This window comes from Physella acuta, unplaced genomic scaffold, assembly GCF_028476545.2.
Source record: "Physella acuta isolate Inbredline_101_S28 unplaced genomic scaffold, ASM2847654v3 ptg000446l, whole genome shotgun sequence".
Classification (NCBI taxonomy): Eukaryota; Metazoa; Mollusca; class Gastropoda; family Physidae; genus Physella; species Physella acuta.
This window is the reverse complement of record NW_026731965.1, coordinates 48342-76133: the sequence shown is the minus strand read 5'-3', so window position 1 is coordinate 76133 and position 27792 is coordinate 48342. Positions and strand designations below refer to the sequence as shown.

General features: G+C 37.0%; 1 long non-coding RNA gene and 4 other non-coding genes across 5 annotated transcripts; all 5 read left to right on the top strand.

Annotated features, from left to right (window-relative positions):
* The first annotated feature begins 1200 nt into the window (after positions 1–1200).
* Positions 1201–1319, top strand: LOC131943214 (5S ribosomal RNA). The gene has a single exon (XR_009386869.1). It is a non-coding gene; the product is annotated as a 5S ribosomal RNA (ribosomal RNA).
* Positions 1320–2395: 1076 nt separating this feature from the next.
* LOC131943210 (5S ribosomal RNA) lies at positions 2396–2514 on the top strand. The gene has a single exon (XR_009386865.1). It is a non-coding gene; the product is annotated as a 5S ribosomal RNA (ribosomal RNA).
* A 1666-nt stretch (positions 2515–4180) lies between these two features.
* Positions 4181–4299, top strand: LOC131943215 (5S ribosomal RNA). Its single transcript, XR_009386870.1, has one exon. It is a non-coding gene; the product is annotated as a 5S ribosomal RNA (ribosomal RNA).
* Positions 4300–7452: 3153 nt separating this feature from the next.
* Positions 7453–7571, top strand: LOC131943211 (5S ribosomal RNA). Its single transcript, XR_009386866.1, has one exon. It is a non-coding gene; the product is annotated as a 5S ribosomal RNA (ribosomal RNA).
* A 15793-nt stretch (positions 7572–23364) lies between these two features.
* Positions 23365–26862, top strand: LOC131943186 (uncharacterized). The gene is made up of 5 exons (XR_009386860.1): positions 23365–23524; positions 24874–24907; positions 25137–25199; positions 25776–25794; positions 26726–26862. It is a non-coding gene; the product is annotated as an uncharacterized LOC131943186 (long non-coding RNA).
* The last annotated feature ends 930 nt before the right edge of the window (positions 26863–27792 follow it).

The window sequence follows — 27792 nt, the reverse complement described above, 5'->3', positions numbered from 1 at the left end:
GGCGGCGCCACGGGATGGTGGGATTTTTCTCTATATACGGCAAATAAAAATAAAAGACGATTGCGTTCGACACATTTTATCCGGGTGCCATAAAACTTTAGGGAGCGGGAGTGGGGGTGGGTGTCGGGGGGAGAATGATTTGATTTTGCATGGGTGGCCGCCCGGCAGGATGCGATTTGGCGCCCTTGTCTTTCCTGTGAGCGCTACGGTGACTACGATCGGTCTAAACAGTGTGATAGACAATGGATAGGATGGAGCGTTACAAATGCTCACTAAATTGAATCAGGCGTGTCCACTGGCGCCCTGGTAGGGTGCGATTTGGCTGCAAATAAAAATGTCTCTTTCGGCCCCCAAAATTTCACATGGGCCGCTGAGGGCCATATAATACGTTTTATTTTAATAATCAGAAAAATTAACTAAGGTTAGATTATTAACTGAGATTTTTTTAAAGTGCGCGTAACTAACAATCGATTAATTAAAAGTAAGAATGACCAAACCGATCAAACCATTGTAAAAAAAGGGATGACAGGACTTAATTTTGAGTGTTTTAGAAACACAACCCACAAAGTCGAGACCAGCTTATGTCTGGTTACATAACATTTTTGAATGAAGTAACCGATGTTACATAACCTGTGACATTGTTACGTCATTTACGACATCGCGTTGTCAGGCTAAAAAAAATCAACAGTATATTTTGTTGCGACAAGGAAAGGGAATGGGGGTGGGAAGGGGAGTTTAATTTTATCATCACTGTTCAATAATGCAGTATTAAAGAAATCTTCTGAAATATGAGTTTCAACTGCGGAAAAGGAAACAATTTATTGTTTATTACATTATTGTGAGAAATAGGGGTGTCAGAACAGATCAAACCATTGTGAAAAAAAGGGATGCCAGATTAGTTTTGAGGGTTTTAGAAACACGTGAAGTCAAGCAACGTCTGGCGTGGTTAGTAGTTAGATGGGTGACAGCTTGTGAACACCACGTGCTGTAGATTGAATTTTTTTTTTTTTTTTTTAATTTTTATTTTTTTATAAAAATGTATTCTTTACTTTTTTTTCAGAAATAAATAGAAGACGAAGGTTGAAGTTATTTTTCTTGAGTTATTTTTAATCAACGAATATTAGTTTTTAAGTGCGTGTTGCTTATGTCAAAAGGTTCATGTAGACATCATTATAAGATACTACTTTTTTGTTATTGTATATCTACGGCCATACAATGTTGAACATACCGGTTCTCGTCCGATCACCGAAGTCAAGCAACGTCTGGCGTGGTTAGTACTTAGATGGGTGACCGCTTGGGAACACCACGTGCTGTAAATATAATTTTTTCATTTTTTTCAAACATTTAGAATTGGGGGTGGGGGGGGGGTGAAATTTATATTGTTGACAAACCTGTTTAATGAATATGGAATCTTCTGAAAAGGGGTGTTAGGCTACGGAAAGTAGTAGGCCTAAAGTATTAGGTTGTTTATTAAAACATCCTTCGGAAATTGAAAGCCAACCATTACATATTATTAATCAAACCCAAATCCAAGTTATAACAAAGCCCAAACCCTAATCCTTGTCCAAATTACTGTAGGTAATAATACTATGATTCCGTCATTATAACACACCTCTTATAGGAAGAGTCTATTAGTTTGATACCAATATTAAGACATTTTTTTACATGCGCGTGCAGAAAATTAAGTAAAGAAGTAGGGGTGTCAGAACAGATCAAACAATTGTGAAAAAAAGGGATGACAGGACATAATTATGAGTTTTTTAGAAACACAACCCACAAAGTCGAGACCAGCTTATGCCTGGTTACATAACATTTTTGAATGAAGTAACTGATGTTACATAACCTGTGACATTGTTACGTCATTTACGACATCGCGTTGTCAGGCTAAAAAAAAAGTCAACAGTATATTTTGTTGCGACAAGGAAAGGGAATGGGGGTGGGAAGGGGAGTTTAATTTTATCATCACTGTTCAATAATGCAGTATTAAAGAAATCTTCTGAAATATGAGTTTCAACTGCGGAAAAGGAAACAATTTATTGCTTATTACATTATTGAGAGAAATAGGGGTGTCAGAACAGATCAAACCATTGTGAAAAAAAGGGATGTCAAGATTAATTTTGAGGGTTTTAGAAACACGTGAAGTCAAGCAACGTCTGGCGTGGTTAGTAGTTAGATGGGTGACAGCTTGTGAACACCACGTGCCGTAGATTGAATTTTTTTTATTTTTTTATTTTTTTTTTTCCTTTTTTTTTCAGAAATAAATAGAAGACGAAGGTTGAAATTTTTTTTCTTGGGTTATATTTAATCAACGAATATTAGTTTTTTAGTGTGTGTTGCTTATGTCAAAAGGTTCATGTAGACATCATTATAAAATACTACTTTTTTGTTATTGTATATCTACGGCCATACCATGTTGAAGATACCGGTTCTCGTCCGATCACCGAAGTCAAGCAACGTCTGGCGTGGTTAGTACTTAGATGGGTGACCGCTTGGGAACACCACGTGCTGTAGATAGATTTTTTTCATTTTTTTCAAACATTTAGAATTGAGGGTGGGGGGGGGGGGGTGAAATTTCTGTTGTTGGCAAACCTGTTTAATTAATATGGAATCTTCTGAAAAGGGGTGTTAGGCTACGGAAAGTAGTAGGCCAAAAGTATTAGGTTGTTTTTTAAAACATCCTTCGGAAATTGAAAGCCAACCATTACATATTATTAATCAAACCCAAATCCAAGTTATAACAAAGCCCAAACCCTAATCCTTGCCCAAATTACTGTAGGTGATAATCCGAGATTATTTTTATTATAACACACCCTTTATAGGAAGAGTCTATTAGTTTGATACAAATATTAAGAGATTTTTTTTTAAGTGCGCGTAACTAACAATCGATTAATAAAAAGTAGGGGTGACAAAACCGAGCAAACCATTGTGAAAAAAGGGATGACAGGACTTCATTCTTGAGTGTTTTAGAAAAACAGCTCACAAATTCGAAACCGACTACACCGTTACATAACACTTTATAAAGACATAACTGATTTTACGTAACCTGTGATCTTGTTACGTCATCCACGACTCCGATGTTTAGCTGTTGGACTTTTAAAAATTGTGAACACTTTTCATGAACGAGATAGAAGGGCGGAGGGGGGGTGGGCTGATTGTATTGTGATTGGCACAATTATTAAAGAATTATGGAATCTTCTGAAAAGGGGTGTTAGGCTACGGAAAGTTGTAGACCTAAACTATTAGATTGTTTATTAAACATCCTTCGGTAATTGGAAGCCAACCATTATATTATTAATCAAACACAAATCCAAGTTATACCATAGCTCTAACCCTAATCCTTGTCCAAATTACTGTAGGTAATAATACTATGATTCCTTTATTATAACACACCTCTTATAGGAAGAGTCTATTAGTTTTATACCAATATTAAGACATTTTTTACATGCACGTGCAGAAAATTAAGTAAAGAAGTTGGGGTGTCAGAACAGATCAAACAATTGTGAAAAAAGGGATGACAGGACATAATTATGAGTTTTTTAGAAACACAACCCACAAAGTCGAGACCAGCTTATGCCTGGTTACGTAACATTTTTGAATGAAGTAACTGATGTTACATAACCTGTGACATCGTTACGTCATTTACGACATCGCGTTGTCAGGCTAAAAAAAAAGTCAACAGTATATTTTGGTGCGACAAGGAAAGGGAATGGGGGTGGGAAGGGGAGTTTAATTTTATCATCACTGTTCAATAACGCAGTATTAAAGAAATCTTCTGAAATATGAGTTTCAACTGCGGAAAAGGAAACAATTTAATGTTTATTACATTATTGAGAGAAATAGGGGTGTCAGAACAGATCAAACCATTGTGAAAAAAGGGATGCCAGATTAGTTTTGAGGGTTTTAGAAACACGTGAAGTCAAGCAACGTCTGGCGTGGTTAGTAGTTAGATGGGTGACAGCTTGTGAACACCACGTGCCGTAGATTAAATTTTTTTTTTTTAATTTTTATTTTTTTATAAAAATGTATTCTTTACTTTTTTTTCAGAAATAAATAGAAGACGAAGGTTGAAATTATTTTTCTTGAGTTATTTTTAATCAACGAATATTAGTTTTTTAGCGCGTGTTGCTTATGTCAAAAGGTTCATGTAGACATCATTATAAAATACTACTTTTTTGTTATTGTCTACGGCCATACAATGTTGAAGATACCGGTTCACGTCCGATCACCGAAGTCAAGCAACGTCTGGCGTGGTTAGTACTTAGATGGGTGACCGCTTGGGAACACCACGTGCTGTAGATAGAAATTTTTCATTTTTTTTTTCAAACATTTAGAGTTGGGGGGGGGGGGGGTGAAATTTCTGTTGTTGGCAAACCTGTTTAATTAATATGGAATCTTCTGAAAAGGGGTGTTAGGCTACGGAAAGTAGTAGGCCTAAAGTATTAGGTTGTTTATTAAAACATCCTTCGGAAATTGAAAGCCAACCATTACATATTATTAATCAAACCCAAATCCAAGTTATAACAAAGCTCAAACCCTAATCCTTGCCCAAATTACTGTAGGTGATAATCCGAGATTATTTTTATTATAACACACCCTTTATAGGAAGAGTCTATTAGTTTGATACAAATATTAAGAGATTTTTTTAAAGTGCGCGTAACTAACAAAGATTAATAAAAAAGTAGGGGTGACAAAACCGATCAAACCATTGTGAAAAAAGGGATGACAGGACTTCATTTTTGAGTGTTTTAGAAAAACAGCTCACAAATTCGAAACCGACTACACCGTTACATAACACTTTATAAAGACATAACTGATTTTACGTAACCTGTGATCTTGTTACGTCATCCACGACTCCGATGTTTAGCTGTTGGACTTTTTAAAAGTGTGAACACTTTTCATGAACGAGATAGAAGGGCGGAGGGGGGGGGGGGGGGGTTGATTGTGTTGTGATTGGCACAATTATTAAAGAATTATGGAATCTTCTGAAAAGGGGTGTTAGGCTACGGAAAGTTGTAGACCTAAACTATTAGATTGTTTATTAAACATCCTTCGGTAATTGGAAGCCAACGATTATATATTATTAATCAAACACAAATCCAAGTTATACCATAGCCCTAACCCTAATCCTTGTCCAAATTACTGTTGGTAATAATACTATGATTCCTTCATTATAACACACCTCTTATAGGAAGAGTCTATTAGTTTGATACCAATATTAAGACATTTTTTTACATGCGCGTGCAGAAAATTAAGTAAAGAAATAGGGGTGTCAGAACAGATCAAACAATTGTGAAAAAAAGGGATGACAGGACATAATTATGAGTTTTTTAGAAACACAACCCACAAAGTCGAGACCAGCTTATGCCTGGTTACATAACATTTTTGAATGAAATAACTGATGTTACATAACCTGTGACATCGTTACGTCATTTACGACATCGCGTTGTCAGGCTAAAAAAAAAGTCAACAGTATATTTTGTTGCGACAAGGAAAGGGAATGGGGGTGGGAAGGGGAGTTTAATTTTATCATCACTGTTCAATAATGCAGTATTAAAGAAATCTTCTGAAATATGAGTTTCAACTGCGGAAAAGGAAACAATTTATTGTTTATTACATTATTGAGAGAAATAGGGGTGTCAGAACAGATCAAACCATAGTGAAAAAAAGGGATGCCAAGATTAGTTTTGAGGGTTTTAGAAACACGTGAAGTCAAGCAACGTCTGGCGTGGTTAGTAGTTAGATGGGTGACCGCTTGGGAACACCACGTGCTGTAGATAGATTTTTTTCATTTTTTTCAAACATTTAGAATTGAGGGTGGGGGGGGCGGGTGAAATTTCTGTTGTTGGCAAACCTGTTTAATTAATATGGAATCTTCTGAAAAGGGGTGTTAGGCTACGGAAAGTAGTAGGCCAAAAGTATTAGGTTGTTTATTAAAACATCCTTCGGAAATTGAAAGCCAACCATTACATATTATTAATCAAACCCAAATCCAAGTTATAACAAAGCCCAAACCCTAATCCTTGCCCAAATTACTGTAGGTGATAATCCGAGATTATTTTTATTATAACACACCCTTTATAGGAAGAGTCTATTAGTTTGATACAAATATTAAGAGATTTTTTTTAAAGTGCGCGTAACTAACAATCGATTAATAAAAAGTAGGGGTGACAAAACCGAGCAAACCATTGTGAAAAAAGGGATGACAGGACTTCATTCTTGAGTGTTTTAGAAAAACAGCTCACAAATTCGAAACCGACTACACCGTTACATAACACTTTATAAAGACATAACTGATTTTACGTAACCTGTGATCTTGTTACGTCATCCACGACTCCGATGTTTAGCTGTTGGACTTTTAAAAATTGTGAACACTTTTCATGAACGAGATAGAAGGGCGGAGGGGGGGGGGGGGGCTGATTGTATTGTGATTGGCACAATTATTAAAGAATTATGGAATCTTCTGAAAAGGGGTGTTAGGCTACGGAAAGTTGTAGACCTAAACTATTAGATTGTTTATTAAACATCCTTCGGTAATTGGAAGCCAACCATTATATTATTAATCAAACACAAATCCAAGTTATACCATAGCTCTAACCCTAATCCTTGTCCAAATTACTGTAGGTAATAATACTATGATTCCTTTATTATAACACACCTCTTATAGGAAGAGTCTATTAGTTTGATACCAATATTAAGACATTTTTTACATGCACGTGCAGAAAATTAAGTAAAGAAGTAGGGGTGTCAGAACAGATCAAACAATTGTGAAAAAAGGGATGACAGGACATAATTATGAGTTTTTTAGAAACACAACCCACAAAGTCGAGACCAGCTTATGCCTGGTTACGTAACATTTTTGAATGAAGTAACTGATGTTACATAACCTGTGACATCGTTACGTCATTTACGACATCGCGTTGTCAGGCTAAAAAAAAAGTCAACAGTATATTTTGATGCGACAAGGAAAGGGAATGGGGGTGGGAAGGGGAGTTTAATTTTATCATCACTGTTCAATAACGCAGTATTAAAGAAATCTTCTGAAATATGAGTTTCAACTGCGGAAAAGGAAACAATTTATTGTTTATTACATTATTGAGAGAAATAGGGGTGTCAGAACAGATCAAACCATTGTGAAAAAAAGGGATGCCAGATTAGTTTTGAGGGTTTAAGAAACACTTGAAGTCAAGCAACGTCTGGCGTGGTTAGTAGTTAGATGGGTGACAGCTTGTGAACACCACGTGCTGTAGATTGAAATTTATTTATTTTTTTAAATTTTTTTTTTATAAAAATGTATTCTTTACTTTTTTTTCAGAAATAAATAGAAGACGAAGGTTGAAATAATTTTTCTTGAGTTATTTTTATTCAACGAATATAATTTTTTTAGAGTGTGTTGCTTATGTCAAAAGGTTCATGTAGACATCATTATAAAATACTACTTTTTTGTTATTGTATATCTACGGCCATACAATGTTGAAGATACCGGTTCTCGTCCGATCACCGAAGTCAAGCAACGTCTGGCGTGATTAGTACTTAGATGGGTGACCGCTTGGGAACACCAGGTGCTGTAGATAAAAAAATTTCATTTTTTTCAAACACTTAGAATTGGGAGTGGGGGAGGGTGAAATTTCTGTTGTTGGCAAACCTGTTTAATTAATATGGAATCTTCTGAAAAGGGGTGTTAGGCTACGGAAAGTAGTAGGCCTAAAGTATTAGGTTGTTTATTAAAACATCCTTCGGAAATTGAAAGCCAACCATTACATATAATTAATCAAACCCAAATCCAAGTTATAACAAAGCCCAAACCATAATCATTGCCCAAATTATTACTATATTCAGCGTTAAAACTACAACAAGCTTCTAAAATAACTTTGTAACGCGAGGAAATCCTTCTGTACAGTTTCGTCACCATGCGAAAGATGAAATAAAAACTTTTTGAATATGAGGAGCCTACAGTAGCGTTTCGTCACTTTGCGAATGATGCAATAAGCATCTATAATTAGATAATCAATCAGAAATTGAGATCGAGCATTTAATAATAGACATTAGTAGCGCTAGCATATTGCATCAGTCACACTGATGTTTAAAACACGTCAAATATTTTTTTTCCGTGTTAAAGAAAAAAATCCTGTTCATTTGTGTCACTTGAGCGAATGACGAAATCTGCATCATTATTAACAGGATGCTATTTGGCACGATGGCGCCTGTTAGTTTTAAGGAGCCAGGGGTCGTACGCCGCGCCTATGCGGTAGTGTAATCGGGGGTGGGGCCCTGAGAGCGCCCCTCTACGTCTCTGACTCATTAGCGGTCACCGAAGTGTGTTCTACCATATTATTTCGGTGAGTGATTAATGTACACTCAATGTTTTCATGCGGTAGTGTAGGTAAACCCGTGTCCCGATATTTATGATAGCAGCGCAGGCATTGTTTACATTTACATAACTCACTTTTGGAAAAAAAGGTCCCTCGTCTAAGAACATATGATTGGTAACGCGTGGGTGAAATCCTTCTAATACATTTCGTCAAACTTTCTTCTATCCCGCGGCAACGCGCGGATGACGGGTACGCTAGTATATATATATATATATATATATATATATATATATATATATATATATATATATATATATATATATATATATATATATATATATATATATATATATATATATATATATATATATAAAGGTATACATATCGCTACGCATATGTTCTCTCTGGTCGTTGATAGACTTTTAAATAATTCAAAATACTCAACAAAGCCTTTTTTCCCGCTGTAAATTTTGCAATTGTTGTCATTTCCCCCCCCCCCCCCCCCCCCCCCTACCAGTGACAGTTGTAAAATCTGCACAGTTAATAGTAAAGATGTTTATCTAAAGTCACTTATTTGGACAGGTTAATTTACTCTAATCATTCATTAACTGCATTTGGTAAAATGCATATTTCTTGAATGTATTGTTCATATTTTTTTGCCATGGTGTCATCCCTTAAATGGTGTAATGAAAAAATTCACTATAAGATTTGTCATCCTTCATTTGTTTAATTAAAAGATAGAAAGTAACAAAATAGTAAAAAAAAAATTATATATAAATTTATAAATCACTAGGGGGTAGTGGCTGTTTCCCTTTAATCATGTCCGCTGCCTTCTCAGCTATCATAACAACAGGAGCATTTGTGTTCCCTGACACAATCCATGGCATCACAGAGGCGTCTACCACACGGAGGCCGGATATACCACGAACCCTGAAAATTTATCAAGGACTATTACTATCAGTATAAATGTAGTAAAATTATATCAAAACAAATTGTTCCTGTTAATATTACGTTTATCTTTATTGATTTGTCCATGATATTTAGCGTACCTAAAGTGTGGATCTACGACCGAGGTGGGGTCACCGTCTGGTCCCATTTTACAAGTCCCCACAGGATGGTAGATGGTCAGTGGTCTCAGCCTTAGGACACACCCCCAGTACTCGTTGGATTTGAACCTGTGCTGTTTACATGGAGCGGCTGGATCATTCTTCGTGAACTCTGCACCAAGTGATTTCATTGTTTCAGAGTTCACAATTCTTTCACATTCATGAACACCTGGGGTAAAAAGGTAATAATCATACTACTGTAATCAGCTCTTTATTTTAAAAAAATAGATTTAGCAAGTCAATATGTCAACACATTGTAGTTCTACTCAGTATATATATATATATATATATATATATATATATATATATATATATATATATATATATATATATATATACATGAAAAGTATATATATATATATATATATATATATATATATATATATATATATATATATATATATATATATATATATATATATATATATATATATATATATAAATTTTACTACACAGCGAACTAAAATTTACCTCTTATTAACAAATCTACGTCCTCTTGCTTGTCTAGATAATTAGGAACGATAATCGGGTAATCAAACGGATCACTCGATCTCAGAGTTATCTTTCCTCTACTTTCCGGTCTAAGTAAAGATGGTAAACACATAAATCCATATTTCTCAGAGTTCCTTGGTGTCATTTGTGTATTAACCTAGAATAAACACAAAATAACAAGTTATGCTGCAAATAAGGTCGCTAGAGAATGGAAGGAAAGAACTCTATGGGGTGGCCCAATGAGTCCTGGATACCGAAGGAAAATGAAGACAAAGAGCTGAGAAATGGAGTGAGTTTTTTTTTTTAAAGCTATTTTTAAGTTAAAAAGAATTTACATTCAACAAAAATCTAAAATAAAGAGTTGATATAACGTTGACATACGTGGTCAGCATAGTTGTATTTTAGTGCATATGTATGTGGCAACAGATGAACAAAGTGTAGCTGCAAATCTGGCCAATCTTTGTCTCTAGTTGCTGTCGTCGTGCTCTTAAATGCCATGTTCTGCATGACATATGGGGAGCTCAGGGGTCCTGTAAAGGGTTAGTTCTACGATTTAAAAGGTGTTTGGGGGGGGGGTAGAATGGGATGGTAAATAAATGACATATGGTGAACTGAGGGGTCCTGTAAAGGGTTAGTTCTAAGATTTAAAAGGTGTTTGGGAGGGGGGGGGGGAGGAGGATTTGTAGAAGGGGGGAGGGGTAAATAAATAAAACATGGTGAACTGAGGGGTCCTGTAAAGGGTTAGTTCCAAGATTTAAAAGTTGTTTGGGGGGAGGGGAGGGTTTGTATAAGGGGGGAGGGGTAAATAAATAACACATGGTGAGCTGAGGGGTCCTGTAAAGGGTTAGTTCTAAGATTTAAAACGTGTTTGGGGGGAGGGGTAGAAGGGGGTGGTAAATAAATGACATATGGTGAATTGAGGGGTCCTGTAAGGGTTAGTTCTACGATTTAAAAGGTGTTTGGGGGGAGGGGTTGTAGAAGGGGGGGGGGGAGAGGTAAATAAATAAAACATGGTGAACTGAGGGAGGTCCTGCAAAGGATTAGTTCTACGATTTAAAAGGTGTTTGTGTGTGGGGGGGGGTTGTAAAAGGGGGGAGGGGTAAATAAATAAAACATGGTGAGTTGAGGTGTCAGCTATACGATTTAATAGGTGGTGTAATATGTGTTAGGCGGAGGGGTCAATAAATTACATGAGCTGAGAGGGTTAGGGTTAGCAAAACTATTTTGTGGGGGGGGGGGGGTGTATTGTGTGTGTTGGAGGGGGTTAATAAATTACATCACAAATATGTGTATAGACGTATAAGGCATTAGTTTAACTTTTCAAACAAAAGACAACCTGTTCCAAACAAAGTGTACTTGAGAATCGACCACCAACTTCCGATCGTCTCCAAACTGGCAGTTAAGGGCTGTTTGATGCTGACGCTCATGTCAAACAGAACATGATCTTGTAGGTTTTCTCCCACAGGCAAATCAGCTACAACAGGAATCTACACAAAACATTCACACAAGCGAATCATAGACCACCAAGTTTAGTGTTTTCAACATTAAATATCTACAGAGTTTTATTATCAAAATAAAGAAAAAAGGATTTATACTACTATTAACGTGCGGTGTCCTTACTTAAGCACTACACATGAGTGGAAGCTGTTATACAGCGTTTATAAGCACATTTTAAATTACTATTTCGACCAGTATGATAAGCACGAATATTGCGACCAGTATGATAAGCACGAATACCTTCATATTTTCCAGATGTGTTTTAGGGCCAATGCCGGACAACATGAGAATCTGTGGAGAGCCTATAGACCCGGCAGACAAAATTATTTCTTTTCTGGCATGAACGATATATTTGCGGCCTTGCTTTATTACCTCGATACCCGTTGCCTTATTGTTCTCAATAATTACCTAAAAGAAAAATTAACAAAAAGTTTCTACTTTACAACATGTGTAATGAGCTTACACGTTCTAATGGTCTATTGATAGAATTTCTTTTTCATTTATTGAGGTAAAGATGTATATATTAATTATGAATGCTTTGCATAATTAATTAACCTTTAGTTCTAGTTCGGCGTCTATCGGTTATCCTTAGGGTTATGTTATTTAAAGTACAAACCTAGCTATAAAATTTGAAGAAACAACAGCTTTACAGATAGTAGCCATTGATTTGGTATCAACATTTTAAAACTGTTTATTCGTATTTCTCTCGTTTTAAATTAAGCTATTTTTTAAAACTTCCCGGATATTTTACTGGCATAATCACTAAATGCTGTATTATGGCACACAATATCAACTCATCATTTCCTGGGTAAAACAAATTTCTGACCTTCTGGACGTGTGAGTGAGTGGACACGTGTAAGTTTGTCCTGCTCGAGTCTGAGTGGATGTAAGCCTGGCTTGTTGCCCAACGTTCGCTGTTCTTTGTGTTGAGTTGTGAGTAGGATATTCCTAGAAGTTAAAGGTCGAGGCTGCAGCAAATAACTTTGGTAGACTATTTGATGTAAAAAAAAATTCATTGAACTACTTAAACTTTTGTACACCCCTAAAATCATGAACGAATTACCTTCCATAGTGTCCCCATTGTAGTCCGGGTTGAACGGAAATCCTGTTGATTTTGCTGCCTCAATTAAGTGACCAGCGATAGGCAAATGGTCAGCATAATTGACGGAAACCGGCCCATCTTTTCCGTGATACACTTTTATAAATAAAACATTTTACTGTACGTTATTTTACATGACACCGCTTTTTTAAAGTTAGTGATGGCAGATTCCGTTATTTTAATTTCAACTTTAGTTTAGAAAATACAAAAAAAAAAACCCACAAAAAAACCTACCTGAATCCCTTAGAGCAGGTATGTTCATGTCCTCAGATTTCTTGAAGTAAGGCAAGACGTGTCTGTAGTCCCAGTCAGTGGTCCCCAGGTAATCAGCCCACCTGTTGTAGTCGTGTCTGGAACCACGGACCCACTGCATGCCGTTTAAGCTTCCAGAACCGCCCATGACCTTACCTCTGGGCCAGTAGATTTTCTGAGAGTAATGTTTGTATACAGCATAGGGTAGAGGTAGGATAAAACTAAACACTTTTATCACTATACTACGGTTTAAAGAACCAACACATTCTTTATTGACTGATTTCCCTGTCTTTTTATCATTAACTAAGTACGTACATGAGGGAGGCCATTACCTTAAAATTTCCTTACTAATTATTTATGTTAAATATGCAATGTTTTTATTGAACTACCTACTTATGCAGGGAATGTGAGTTCGAATGGTGGAGCGTTTGAGTGCTAGCCCGAAGGTCTCGAGTTCGAATCTCTGTTCTGACTTATGGCTGCCGGAACACCCTGAGTCCACCCCGCACCGATGGGTAACTGACTCAAGTTATGTTTTTAATAAGGCGCTGTGCATAATGCTGACCACAAACAGATGCACTCTACTTCATCTGCTCCATGTGTCTTGGGCACAAGCTGGAAAAGATGACGTTGATCAACTTACGCCTCCTTTAAGTCCCTGATACTTCCCATCCTGCGGCTCCGTGTAATACTCCCAGTCCACACTACTGTTCAACGTCAGGAAAGCCAGCCCAGGTATTCGAACGTTATTGTTGCCCAGGTCGTTCTCCCCCGCTTCCAGTAGCAGCACCGTGACGTCACGGTCCTCTGACAACCTCCCGGCCACCACACAACCAGCGGTGCCGCCACCGACTGATGATAAAGTAGTCGATCTTTCATTTTAATTGTCGAGCTACGCCGCTCTAAAACATTACTAAAATACTAAATTTGATTGTATTCAGCTAAACCAATAGTTCCATACATGCTTAACTAGTTTGTAATAATAAAGTCATTTTTTAATGTTTACAAAGCGAAATTAAAACAAGTAGTCTAAAACCATAATCAAGTTCAAAACAGTCGAATAATGGAAATAATATATAAGTTTTTTAATATATCTAAAATAATTATTTTTAAAAAGTCTTTAATTATAAAAAAAAATCTAAGTTTTCTTGCAATAACATTACATAATTAGTGTCATTAATCTACAATAATGTGTCCTGTTACAACACAATGCCGTCCAGATATTATGAGCAGCATTGTAATTAATTGCCACCAGGTAATTAGTTTTAGCAGGCTAATTATAAAGCCATTTAAAAAGAATTGTGCGATTGCCGTGCTCTGTAAAGCGGCGACTACGTAGATAATTGAGACTTGTACAGCATATTTAAGATTCTATATTCATAGCTACAAACATTTTCGTGCTTAGGTAGGTAATCTGTATGGGAGCAGGACATATTACCCCCCCCCCGCCCAAACAATTAGCCCCACCCATTCCCCCTCCAACGGAGCATTTGTCCCCCCCCCCCCCCGTCAACTACCCTCCACCCAGTTAGAGTTAGGGCTAGGGCTAGAGTCTGATTTAGGGTTAGATGTAGATTTAGTGTTGGTGTTAGGATTGATGTTGGATTAGGGTAAGCTATAGATTTGTGGTTGGGGTTAGAGTTAAGGTTGTTCAGAATGGAGGGGGAGGGGGATTGGAGGGCTAATTGGTAGGGGGTAATGAATCCGTACGTTAATTTCTGCGGGGGTGGATAAGTCCTAGACCCAATTGTTATATCCTAGTTTACTTCTCATACATTCATTACCACCACAACGTTCACATTATTGACCAATCTTACGATGAAGATTATCGTTCTAAGACTACGAAATCAGTAGTTACTAGCATAACATTACAAGTCTCGGTACTTCAACCATTCGTAACACAGTTGGTGAACCAGAACATCAGCTATTCGTGTTTCAGGTAACCTACATCGGGTACAGTGTAGAAAGGTCTTTTCTACACTACATCGGCCTACACAGCGTAGAAAGGTTTTTGTAACAATACATCGACATACACAGTGTAGAAAGGTCTTTGTTACACTACATCGGCCTACACAGTGCAGAAAAGGTCTTTGTTACACTACATCGGCCTACACAGTACAGAAAAGGTTTTTGTTACACTACATCGGCCTACACAGTGCAGAAAAGGTTTTTGTTACACTACATCGGCCTACACAGTGCAGAAAAGGTTTTTGTTACACTACATCGGCCTACACAGCGTAGAAAGGTTTTTGTAACAATACATCGACATACACAGTGCAGAAAGGTCTTTGTTACACTACATCGGCCTACACAGCGTAGAAAGGTCTTTGTTACACTACATCGGCCTACACAGCGTAGAAAGGTCTTTGTTACACTACATCGGCCTACACAGTGCAGAAAAGTTTTTTCTGTAAATAAATATAACTACACGCTATAGCTGACATGACGAATAATGAGGTCATGTTATGTTTTGGCTCAAGTTAAAGTTCAAATACGTTCCCTAAAAGCTTAATGCGGAAGATTTGACACTGGACTAGTTTGGGGTTCAACACAATTTAATTTCGCGCACACCCGTTTTGAAGTTGAAATATTTAACGTTGTATACTTCGCGGGCAAGCATATCATAAAAACTTACTGACAATGTTACGAGGTAGGAGAAGAGGAGAGGGTGGGGGGTGGGGGGGGGGGGGGGGGGGGGGTGGGGGGGGAGAGTTTATCAAGACTTTACGTGTGTTAGTAAAAAAAAAAATTCTTTTTCTCTTCAGACATGCAATTTACAGCATCAGTTTACCTTACGTGTTCGCTTTAGTATTACAGTTTTCATCATCGGCTTGTAAGGACTGATACAGATTTACAACAGTGATACCTCTTTCTTACTTGTAGCCTACTTTCATTCATTTAAAGTGGTTTGCATATACATACATCTAATACAAAACGTCTAATTACAATTTTATTTTAAAACAAAAACAAAAAGAAACCTGAAAATGCAAATGTGTAATTAAATGATGATTCTAGGGATTTTTTTTTCCCATCGTCGTGCTGTGCTGAGGGGGAGGGGGGGGGGGTTGGGCTTATAAGTAGAGCTGAAATAAATTTGGGATTACAGAAAAAATGATACAAATTTAAGGCAACCATAGAATTTAAGTTGATTGCAATAAGACACATCAAATCAAACATAAATACACGGCCAATACCATCACTTCGAAACACTGGTTTAATTATCACTGAGAACTCTAAAAATTAAGATATTTAATAACGCTAAACCGTTTATAAATTAAACTAGATCACATAGATAATTCAATACTCAAAACAGCATTTTAACTAGACATAAATTTAAAATAAATTTTTAAATTGTAATGTTTGAAAAATGATGGATGATAAAAATTACATATTTATTTTGTTACTGTCGAATTTTTGTTTTTTAACGACTTTTGACACTAAAAAAGTAAGTTGTTTCCCATGAACGTTTAGAACTATAAATAGAAATTAACCAACATATTTGATATTCAGATATTTAAAAGAGTTTAATTTTTTTCAACTTTGAATATATATATATATATATATATATATATATATATATATATATATATATATATATATATATATATATATATATATATATATATATATATAAGTAGCCATGTAAAAATGACAACCTTTAGAACATATTTAAGTAAGCCTTTAACCACATAAATGTCCAGTTAAAATCAAGTAGCCTTAACCTAACGTCTCATACACACATATTAAAAGCACCCCCTGTCCGCCGTATTTAGTATAGGCCTCTTAATCTTAACTTGATCTCTGCTTAAACGAGAGTGGCTCCATAATGACTGTTCCGTTATTTAACACTATTACATATTGTTTTTTTAATAGTAACATTTTATCAGAGAAACTTAAAAATTCTTTTAAAAAAAATAATACCTATAATGAAGTCGTAAGATGCATTGAATTTATCTATCATATAATCCCTGTGTTGAGTAGCCCTCTGGTCCAGTATAAACACTTTAACACAGACAGCAGCCACTAGTACAAGTAACGTCCACAGTAGACCAGACATGTTTACGTATTGTGCCTTCCTTCAGTGTGCGAGGTCTAACTACTGTACTGATACTATCAAGCGCTGTATGTGGTTAGCTTGACCCATATTTGCCCTGGCGTGTTTATGTGCTTCACTAAACTTCAGGACAATGTGTAGGGCATTATGTGTGGCTTACGGGTAACTCAACACGCTTCGGGTAACTTAATAGGTTTCGGGTAACTCAAAGGGGTGCTGGTAACTCAACAGGGTGTTGGTAACTCAGCAAGCTGTAGGTAACTCAATGGGTGCGGGTAACTTAATAGGTTTCGGGTAACTCAAAGAGGTGCTGGTAACTCAACAGGGTGTTGATAACTCAGCAAGCTGTAGGTAACTCAATGGGTGCGGGTAACTTAACAGGCTTCGGGTAACTCAATGGGTGCGGGTAACTTAACAGGTTGCGGGTAACTCAATGGGTGCTGTTAACTTAACAGGGTTTTGGTAACTCAGTAAGGTGTAAGTAAGTGGTAACTCAACAGGCTTCGGTAACTCACCAGTAGGTAGAGTGAATATATTAGTCTTGGGCTGTCCACGATCAATATGTTTATGGTGCTTATATAAATGTATCATTTACTTTGCCTCAGGCGTATAATTTGTAGCGTACACTAACCTTACCTATTTGTTTGCCTTAGTGTTGCATTTTCCATTATAAGTTTCCAAAGACGGGTTCATATTTACAACAGTAATAGACACACTGTCTTCTGGTACGTATTTTTCATGAATTCATAAGGATTTAAGGATTTCATTTTTTTAAAGACCAGAGTTTCTTCCAGGCATCTAATTTATATAGAAAATATATACTTTTAACAGTGTCCGCTCCCCCCCCCCCCCCCCCGAAGAAAGTCTACCGCCCCCCCCCCCCCCCCCCGAAAATTTCAAGTGCCCCCCGGAGAAAAAAAGTCTGGAAGAAACACTGTTAAAGCCATAATAAATGAAATAAATAATTAACTAGTAATGATGGTTATGAGGAAATGGGAGGAGATGTCCCAAAAGTTGGAACGAAATAAACAGGAAGAAAAAAAAATTCGGGGCGGGTGGGAGGGGGTTGGAATTTATAGCTAGAGCTGAAATAAATTTGTGATCAATAAAGAAGCATAATGGCACATAATGACACAAACATTCCTCTACTTGGAAAATCTCGGTGCAGTCCTCCAACAGAGATGTGTGCTTTTGTCTTCCACCTCTTTACTTTCAATAGTAGCTGTCTTTAATTAACCGATCAAGCCCTTTTTAAATAATCATTTTTTAAACTTGATTTATACTATAGTTCAAAAAATGTGTTTACAATGTGAAAAATTAAGACCAAAATAAATATTTTACAAGTAGTTCTATAGTTTATTAACATAATTGTGTTGCGTGCTATTATTCATGATTGTCTCCCCTTTAATGAGGTCCGCGGCTTTTTCATCGATCATAACAACAGTGGTGTGTACATAACCCGACACGATCCATGGTAGGACAGAGGCGTCGACCACACGTAGACCCATCACATTGCTAAAACTGGTTAACATTTTATCAAGTTTTGGGCATGAATTTTCTGTGTGCGCTGAGGTATAATCCAGGTTATTGTGTAGTAACGTTATCATTTCGAAACTGGCGGTGTGTTAAACAAAATCCCTTTCCAACTTGAAGGTCCATAGGGCAAGTGAAGTAGAGTTCACCTATTTTTGTAACCTCGACAAATGAGGGGAGAATGTAACAAGCTGCCATTACTTTCACTAACGTGACTCAGAGCGTTGTGCGGTGCAGTAACCGGATTCGAACTCAAGACTTTCGGGTTAGCAGTAGAATGCTCTATAAAAATAAAAAAATAAAATAATATTTTTTTAGACCTTGCGATCCATAGAGTAAATGAAGTATATTTCATAGGTTTCTTGACCTCGGCATATGAAAGGAAGGTGTGGTCAGTGTTGCGAAGCAAACTTTGAGGACAGAGTCGACGTTGGAGATAATTACCACGGAGTCCTTATACGAATTCCTTGTTCATTTATTGCGCTTGAAAAGTACATAACCTTGACGATGACAATACTGACGATAACTAAACTAAACTTGCAGGATGACTAAACGATACGACAACGACAGGATTAATGATTAACCAGAGGCGTAGCGACCCTTCCCGGCGCCCGGGGACAAACTTTCAATTTGGCGCCCCCCTCGGGAGCAAACTTTTGATTTGCGCCCCCCCCCCCCCCTTCAAACTTTCGATTTGCACCACCCTCTCCTCAAACTATTTATAATGCTAAAATGCAGATAAATGACATTTTAATTTGCTTTTACAACCTATTTTGGCGCCCCCGATGGTCGGTGCTCGGGGACATATGTACCCCACTGCCCCCCCCCCCCCCTTATCGCTACGCCTCTGTGATTAACACAACTGCCTCTTCTAAACTTTCCATGTCTTTATATACCCCCTTAATCCCTAATTCCTACCATATATGTCACTTAACTCCCAATGGTTACTATGCTACATAAGCGTGCAATTCATGACGTTTCTTATAAAAATGAACACAACAAAACAGACTTAAAACAGACAAAAATAGCTTAAGGTTAATAAAGGTAAACAAAAGGTAAGCTACGTTAGACCTTATTTTAATGTTTACTTCCCCATATTATAATTTATCTAACCCATTCATAACACTCAGCACTTTGCCCAGCAGCCTTTACTTTCCCTAAAGTTATTCAGGTTCCCATCAGAGCTGGGTGGACTGACTTGAACCCGGATTCGAATTCGAGACTTTCGGGTTACCAGCCTAGCGTGAGCGCTCTATAGGGCAGATGAATTCGTATTCACAACGTGTAGTAATTAGACTTGTCACCAAACATTGAAGGAACAATTTATAGTTAAATGTTGTGGACGTCTAATTTATAAACATATTACTTTGTTCAAGTGAAACTTAAAATAATTTAGGTCATTATGTTACTGATTGTCTTTTTTGTGTAATCTTTAACCACACTGTTGTGTGCTGTCGAAGACCTCGGGTCGAAACGTCCATTTTCATTGTAATTGTAATTGTCTTGAATTTGTGAGGATACTAACCCTTTTATTTGAATTAATTTTTTTTAATATGTTACCCATGGTTAACGTGGTTAAGTTTGGTTTAAAACAACGAACCGCAACTCATGCGCGCCAACTGTTGTGTTACATCCCTTTGGTCCCATCTTGCAAGTCCCCACCGGGTGGTTCATGGTGAACTGTCTCAGCTTGATCATGCACTCACAGTAAAAAAACAACTGGTATGATTCGAACCTAAACCGTACACACTGCATGTCTGGTCTCCTCCGTCGGTGTGGCCCCCACATTTTTCATTATTTGTGTTGATGACTTTCTCACAATCTGCCACACCTACCAACATAACGGCAGGATAGGTGAAGTAGATTTGCTTGTTACTTTATCTTATAATTATAACGTTAAATGAACAATCCCAGTATAGAATCGTGTTTTTACTTTTTTTTATATGTTAGGTTACTGGCAGTAAGTTATAAAATAATATCACCTTCTAATTTCAACGCTTATCTTATCTCTAGCCAAATCCTAACCACCTAACCGAACCTCTAAATCTGACCCTTACGCTAAACCATGTATTGCAATACAATTAAAAACCTGCCACCCCTAACTTACGGAGAGTCCATTTTCCGAGCACGTATCTTAACATATGTTACACCGGCCTGACGTGGCATTTAGAGTTATGCTCTATATTTAGAACTCACCTTTAATTAAAATGTCAATATCGCTGTGTTGATCAAGGTAATAAGCGTTGATGAGTGGATAGGTGAAAGTATCGGTGGAGTTCAGGGTTATCTTTCCTTCGCTTTCATGTCAGTTAGCTATAGATAGGAGTACACACTGTCCATTCCTTTCCCTGTCCCTCTTTTTCATCTGTTGTTTAACCTGTTTAATAGCTAGATAAAATACAAACTACCTTAAGGTCCGTGGGGAAGGTGAAGTAGTCAACCTGTTTCTGTGACTTTGGCATATGAAGGGATAGTGCGTTCAGCACTATGCACAGACGTCTTTACTTTCCCTAACGAGATCCAGGTACAAATCGTAGCTGTGAACTAAGGGACATCGTATAGACTTCGGCCCGGGACATGAACTCGAGACTTTCGACTTAGCAGTGAAACGCTCTACCATTCGACCACACCGTCCCTTAGGTTCGAAATATAGAACAAAAGTGTTTGTAACCAAATTCGGGATTGTATGTAACAAAAGGTGGGATTGTATGTAACAAAAGGTGGGCTTGTATGTAACAAAAGGGGGGATTGTATGTAACTAAAGGTGGGATTGTGTGTAACAAGAGGTGGGGTTGTATGTAACAAAAGTGGGGTTGTATGTAACTAAAGGTGGGGTTGTATGTAAGAAGAGGTGGGATTGTATGTAACAAGAGGTGGGGTTGTATGTAACAAAAGGTGGGATTGTATGTAATTAAAGGTGGGATTGTGTGTAACAAGAGGTGGGGTTGTATGTAACAAAAGTGGGGTTGTATGTAACTAAAGGTGGGGTTGTATGTAAGAAGTGGTGGGATTGTATGTAACTAAAGGTGGGATTGTATGTAACAAGAGGTGGGGTTGTATGCAACAAAAGGTGGGGTTGTATGTAACAAAAGTTGGGATTGTATGTAACTAAAGGTGGGGTTGTATGTAACAAAAGGTGGGGTTGTATGTAACAAGAGGTGGGGTTGTATATAACAAGAGGTGGGGTTGTATGTAACAAGAGGTGGGTTTATATGTAACAAGAGGTGGGGTTGTATTTAACAAAAGGTGGGGTTGTACGTAACAATAGGCGGGATTGTATGTAACAAGAGGTGGGGTTGTGTGTAACAAGAGGTGGGGTTGTATGTAACAAGAGGTGGGGTTGTATGTGACAAGAGGTGGGGTTGTATGTGACAAGAGGTATGAGTGAGAAGAGGTGGGGTTGTATATAACAAAAGGTGGGGTTGTATGTAACAAAAGGTGGGGTTGTATGTAACAAGAGGTGGGGTTGTATGTGACAAGTTGTGGGGTTGTATGTGACAAGAGGTATGAGTGAGAAGAGGTGGGGTTGTATATAACAAAAGGTGGGGTTGTATGTAACAAGAGGTGGGGTTGTATGTAACAAGAGGTGGGGTTGTATGTAACAAGAGGTGGGGTTGTATGTAACAAGAGGTATGGGTGAGAAGAGGTGGGGTTGTGTATAACAAAAGGTGGGGTTGTATGTAACAAAAGGTGGGATTGTATGTAACTAAAGGTGGGATTGTATGTAACAAGAGGTGTTGTTGTATGTAACAAAAGGTGAGTTGTATGTAACTAAAGGTGGGGTTGTATGTAAGAAGATGTAGGATTGTATGTGACAAGAGTTGGGGTTGTATGTAACAAAAGGTGGGATTGTGTGTAACAAGAGGAGTGGATGAGAAGAGGTTGGGTTGTATGTAACAAGAGGTGGGGTTGTATGTAACAAGAGGTATGGGTGAGAAGAGGTGGGGTTGTATATAACAAAATGTGGGGTTGTATGTAACAAAAGGTGGTATTGTATGTAACAAGAGATGGGGTTGTATGTAACAAGAGATGGGATTGTATGTAACAAAAGGTGGGGTTGTATGTAACAAAAGGTGGGATTGTATGTAACAAAAGGTGGGGTTGTATGTAAAAAAAAGTGGGGTTGTATGTAACAAGAGATGAGGTTATATGTAACAAAAGGAGGGGTTGTATGTAACAAGAGGTTGGGTTGTATGTAACAAGAGGTGGGGTTGTATGTAACAAGAGGTATGGGTGGGAAGAGGTGGGGTTTTATGTAACAAAAGGTGGGGTTGTATGTACAAGAGGTGGGGTTGTATGTAACAAGAGGTGGGGTTGAATGTAACAAGAGGTGGGGTTGTGAGAAATAAAAAGCGGGGTTGTATGAAAAAATTTAAATTTTTGAAAAGATCGTTATTAATTGAGTATTGCTGACCCCCCCCTCTCTCTCTCTCTCTTTCTCTCTATCTCTGTCTCAGTGTGTGTGTGTGTGTGTGTGTGAGAGAGAGAGAGAGAGAGAATACTTGAGTGTATGTGCACGAATATGTAGCATAATAAAAATCTCAGTGCCCATTTGTATGTCGGCTCAAAGGGATTCTACCCTAACATAATTTTATCTGTAGTGTGTGTATTTTTGCGTGTGTCAGTATGTCAGCTTGTTTGCTTGCGTGTGGGAGTACATATTTTATACTTAAAAAAAAAAAATAAAAGCTCATTTTGAGTAACCATTCAAACTGTACATCACAAAATAAAAAAACATATAGACTCCCTGCAATAGTACTTAAATATTTCCATCTGCGCATCGCCATCGTTCGTCACTTTTTCAAAAGGATAAAATCTCGCACACCTTGTGGTATGTTACATATTACATTTGAGATAAACTGTGTGTGACACCTGTAGCGCAATACAATACCCTCTTTTTTTTGAATAGTTTAATTAAACTTTATTGAGCTGTGAAACGAGTTGGATACACATATTTATAATCAAAAGGCCACAACTCAACCTTCTGCAGTCCTCAACTCTCCCCACCCTCTTATACACCAACACATGTAACTGGCCTCTCAGTTACGAGCAACTTGGGTCTTTACTTTAATCAGTTGGTGAGTTGGTACAGGAGGAAAACTGAGCAAAATGAAATATTTTGTTATTTTCTTGCTCCTTGCTGTGTTACAACTTGGCAACGCTTTCGTCATCGATCAACGTGGTGAGTTATTTGTTACTGGTGTTGTATATATATATATATATATATATATATATATATATATATATATATATATATATATATATATATATATATAGATATATATATATATAGATATATATATATATATATATATATATATATATATATATATATATATATATATATATATATATATATATATATATATATATGGTGTGTGTGTGCGTGTGCGTGCGTGTGCGTGTATATATATAAGTGTATATATATATATATATATATATATATATATATATATATATATATATATATATATATATATATATATATATGTATATGTTTGTGTGAGTCGGTTTTGGTCACTAATTTATTTAAGAGTTCTTATGAATGACCGAGGCTTTATCAAATAAATCAAGTTTGTTTTCTTTGGTCATTTTCGTATTTTCAGTGTATTTAAAAGCATATTATTATAATGGTTTTGATGTTAGTTCTATTAGAAATAGTAATTAGAATTGGTTAGTATTAGTATAAGAGTTGTTTTTAGGTAAGATTTGAATCATACTTCTTTTGAAAACCTAAGAAAAGCTAGACATAATCCTTTAACTTCAAATCTGACTATCGCGACGGGCGACCAAAAAGGGGGAAAATAGCCTATCGGCTACCAGGGGCTAAAAACTGACCACGACTTACCACCGCTTGCGATTGTAGATGTTATTAAAAATTAAAACCTATACCCCTATCTAAAGCTATACCCATATCAAAGCCTATTCTTATAGCCATAGCCATAGCCATAGCCATAGCCATAGCCATAGCCATAGCCATAGCCATATCCATAGCCATAGCCATAGCCATAGCCATAGCCATAGCCATAGCCATAGCCATAGCCATAGCCATAGCCATAGCCATAGCCAAAGCCATAGCCATAGCCATAGCCATAGCCATAGCCATAGCCATAGCCATAGCCATAGCCATAGCCATAGCCATAGCCATAGCCATAGCCATAGCCATAGCCATAGCCATAGCCATAGCCATAGCCATAGCCATAGCCATAGCCATAGCCATAGCCATAGCCATAGCCATAGCCATAGCCATCTAAACATATACCTATATCTAAAACAATAGCTATACCTGTACGTAAATATATACAAAATCCTATACAGGTCACCACTTTTGATGCATTTATGGTTGTTGGATAAAAGCGTAATGGGGCAGAAACAATTACCATTCTTTTTTTTTTAAATACACAACATTTCAAACCTTTATTGTGCGTGTGCTATTACATGTAGGTGTAGGCGCAAGTGTAAATGTGTGTTTAAGTGTCTTTTTTAATTGTTTAAACATACCATTCTGCTTGTAATATTTTTTTATTGTAGACGTTTCATCTGAGACTAAAGGTCGCAAAAAAAGGTACATAGTCGTAATATAAATGCTGAAATCATTGTATGAGTTAAATCGTTAATTATTATTTAATGTTAAAATCAAATTTACTGTTTGTAGCATAAGTGATTAATGTAATTTTGTTATAAAGTAACCTGAAATTTGATAGGCGTAGATAATGTTATTAGTTTAACTTAAAAAACAACAAAGTTTATTGTAATTCACATGCAAACTGATCAGATTCTTTAATTTTATTTAGATGTGCAGAAAGAAATCAATTTTGTGGTTTTTACAAAGATTGTTGTAGGGGTTTTTGCGATGGGTAAAAAACTACTTATTTTTTTTTAGTGTGAAAAATCCTTAAAACAGACATATCTATACTTTTTACATGCTTTTACTTAACTCGTAGCGTTCGTTTGTTTGTTTAATTAGGTTTGTTACAAATCTTGTAACTCAATTTTGACCTTTTTCTAATGCACCAATTTCGTTAAAAAATTTCCAGATATCTTAGTATTCAAATGACATTGCATGAATACTTTTATTTTTAAACTAGTCAGACTCTAGATTAGTCATTAAATTATAAATATTTACTAAAATCAAAAATAAAAGAAAATAACTTGATAGAGCTGTGGTCAGCGCCTACTGTACGGTCGCGGTTGGTTGCCTAATCGTTGACAATATACTAGTACGCCTTAAAGGCGTACATGTACACGTACACGTATGAACAAGCACAGGCACATGTGCATACGCATAATTACACGATTACATTTATACTGACAGATACACATTCATATGTATGTGTATGTTGATTGAATTTTTAAAAAATGCAAATTACTGTCTAAAGAAGCAAAATATATGTATTTCATAAATAATTATTTTATTTCGTATTATCTAATAGGACTCGATCTCAGTGCACCGTAAGTAATTTAATGTTCACATAAAGATCGGATAAATGGACTGATGGATAGCTCGTCGCACGAGGATGGGATAGACGATAAGATAGACGGATAAATAAACAGATGTACGGACGGATGAATTGACGGATGGATGGACGGACAAATGGAAGGATAGATGGACCAACGGACGAACGGACGTTCAGACGGACGGACATTCGGACGGACGGATGAACGGTTGGACGGATGAACGGATGGACGGACAAATGGAAGGACGGGCGGATGGAATGGATGGATGGATGGATGGATGGATGGATGGATGGATGGATGGATGGATGGATGGATGGATGGATGGATGGATGGATGGATGGGTGGGTGGGTGGGTGGGTGGGTGGGTGGGTGGGTGGGTGGGTGGGTGGGTGGGTGGGTGGGTGGGTGGGTGGATGGATGGATGGATGGATGGATGGATGGATGGATGGATGGATGGATGGATGGATGGATGGATGGATGGATGGATGGATGGATGGATGGATGGATGGATGGATGGATGGATGGATGGATGGATGGATGGATGGATGGATGGATGGATGGATGGATGGATGGATGGATGGATGGATGGATGGATGGATGGATGGATGGATGGATGGATGGATGGATGGATGGATGGATGGATGGATGGATGGATGGATGGATGGATGGATGGATGGATGGATGGATGGATGGATGGATGGATGGATGGATGGATGGATGGATGGATGGATGGATGGATGGATGGATGGATGGATGGATGGATGGATGGATGGATGGATGGATGGATGGATGGATGGATGGATGGATGGATGGATGGATGGATGGATGGATGGATGGATGGATGGATGGATGGATGGATGGATGGATGGATGGATGGATCTGTAACATGTAAATATATTTGTTAAAATTTGTTTTTCTTGAAAAGGGCTAGACCTTCACATTTTTAAACCTTCCTTCTGAAGTGACTGTTGGAAAGTTAATTATCTGAATGCTGCATCAAAAGAATTTGAACATATGTATGTTTTATTTCATTCTATTTGGAATTAAAGTATTGGGCAGATCTTGTAATGATTTTTTTTTATTGAGACCAGAAGAAGTAAGATAATATGTACAAATCTGAATGAATTTAAAATACCAAAGTTACACAAATTATTTTTACTTTTCTTTTACATTTTAATTCTATATAAATAGAGTTCAAAAGTCGCAATAAATTCTTGGTAAATTTTAAATTTTTACTGTCTCGTATATAGATCTACAGAGTATAGAGAAAGTATTGTAATCGTGCAACAAAATAAACCGGTAGTGATCTCCCCTAAACTTTCTCGAATATTCTTATATAAAACAACAGGGGATGGTAACTGGGGATATAGTTATGATTTTTAATCCATTTTAAATACTTAAACTTTTAAAAATAGAATAGAATCTCATAAAAAAAACATTGCGCACCAAGCAAACGCCGAATAAAAACGCGTATAATAGTGCGCAATATTATTAGTACTTTAAAAATTTACATTAGTTTTTTGAGAAATCGGAAGTAGCGTAAATTACTACTTCCAGTCAACGGAAATTACTCAAAATTTAACAGAAGGTAGAGAATTAGATCTTTTACTTACATGTGAAATTTCATTTATCTATCTGAAATAGTACTCAAGTTATAGGCTTTTGAAAAATTCAAAGTAGGAAAAGTACCACTTCCGGTTATCGGAAATCGCTCAAAAGTTGATACGGATCTACGATTTTGATAAAATACTTATATATGAAATTTCATCAACCTAGCTGTAACGGTACTCAAGTTATCGTGTTTACACACGGACAGACACACACACAGACACACACACACACAGACATAAGGACAAGATTGCAAAATTATGTTTTTCCGTATCAGTGAGGTGTAAAACGTCGAGATTTGTAAAAATCTCGATTTTTTTTTTTGCACGATTACAATACTTTCTCTATACTACGTATATACGAGAAAGTAAAAAAATCGAGATT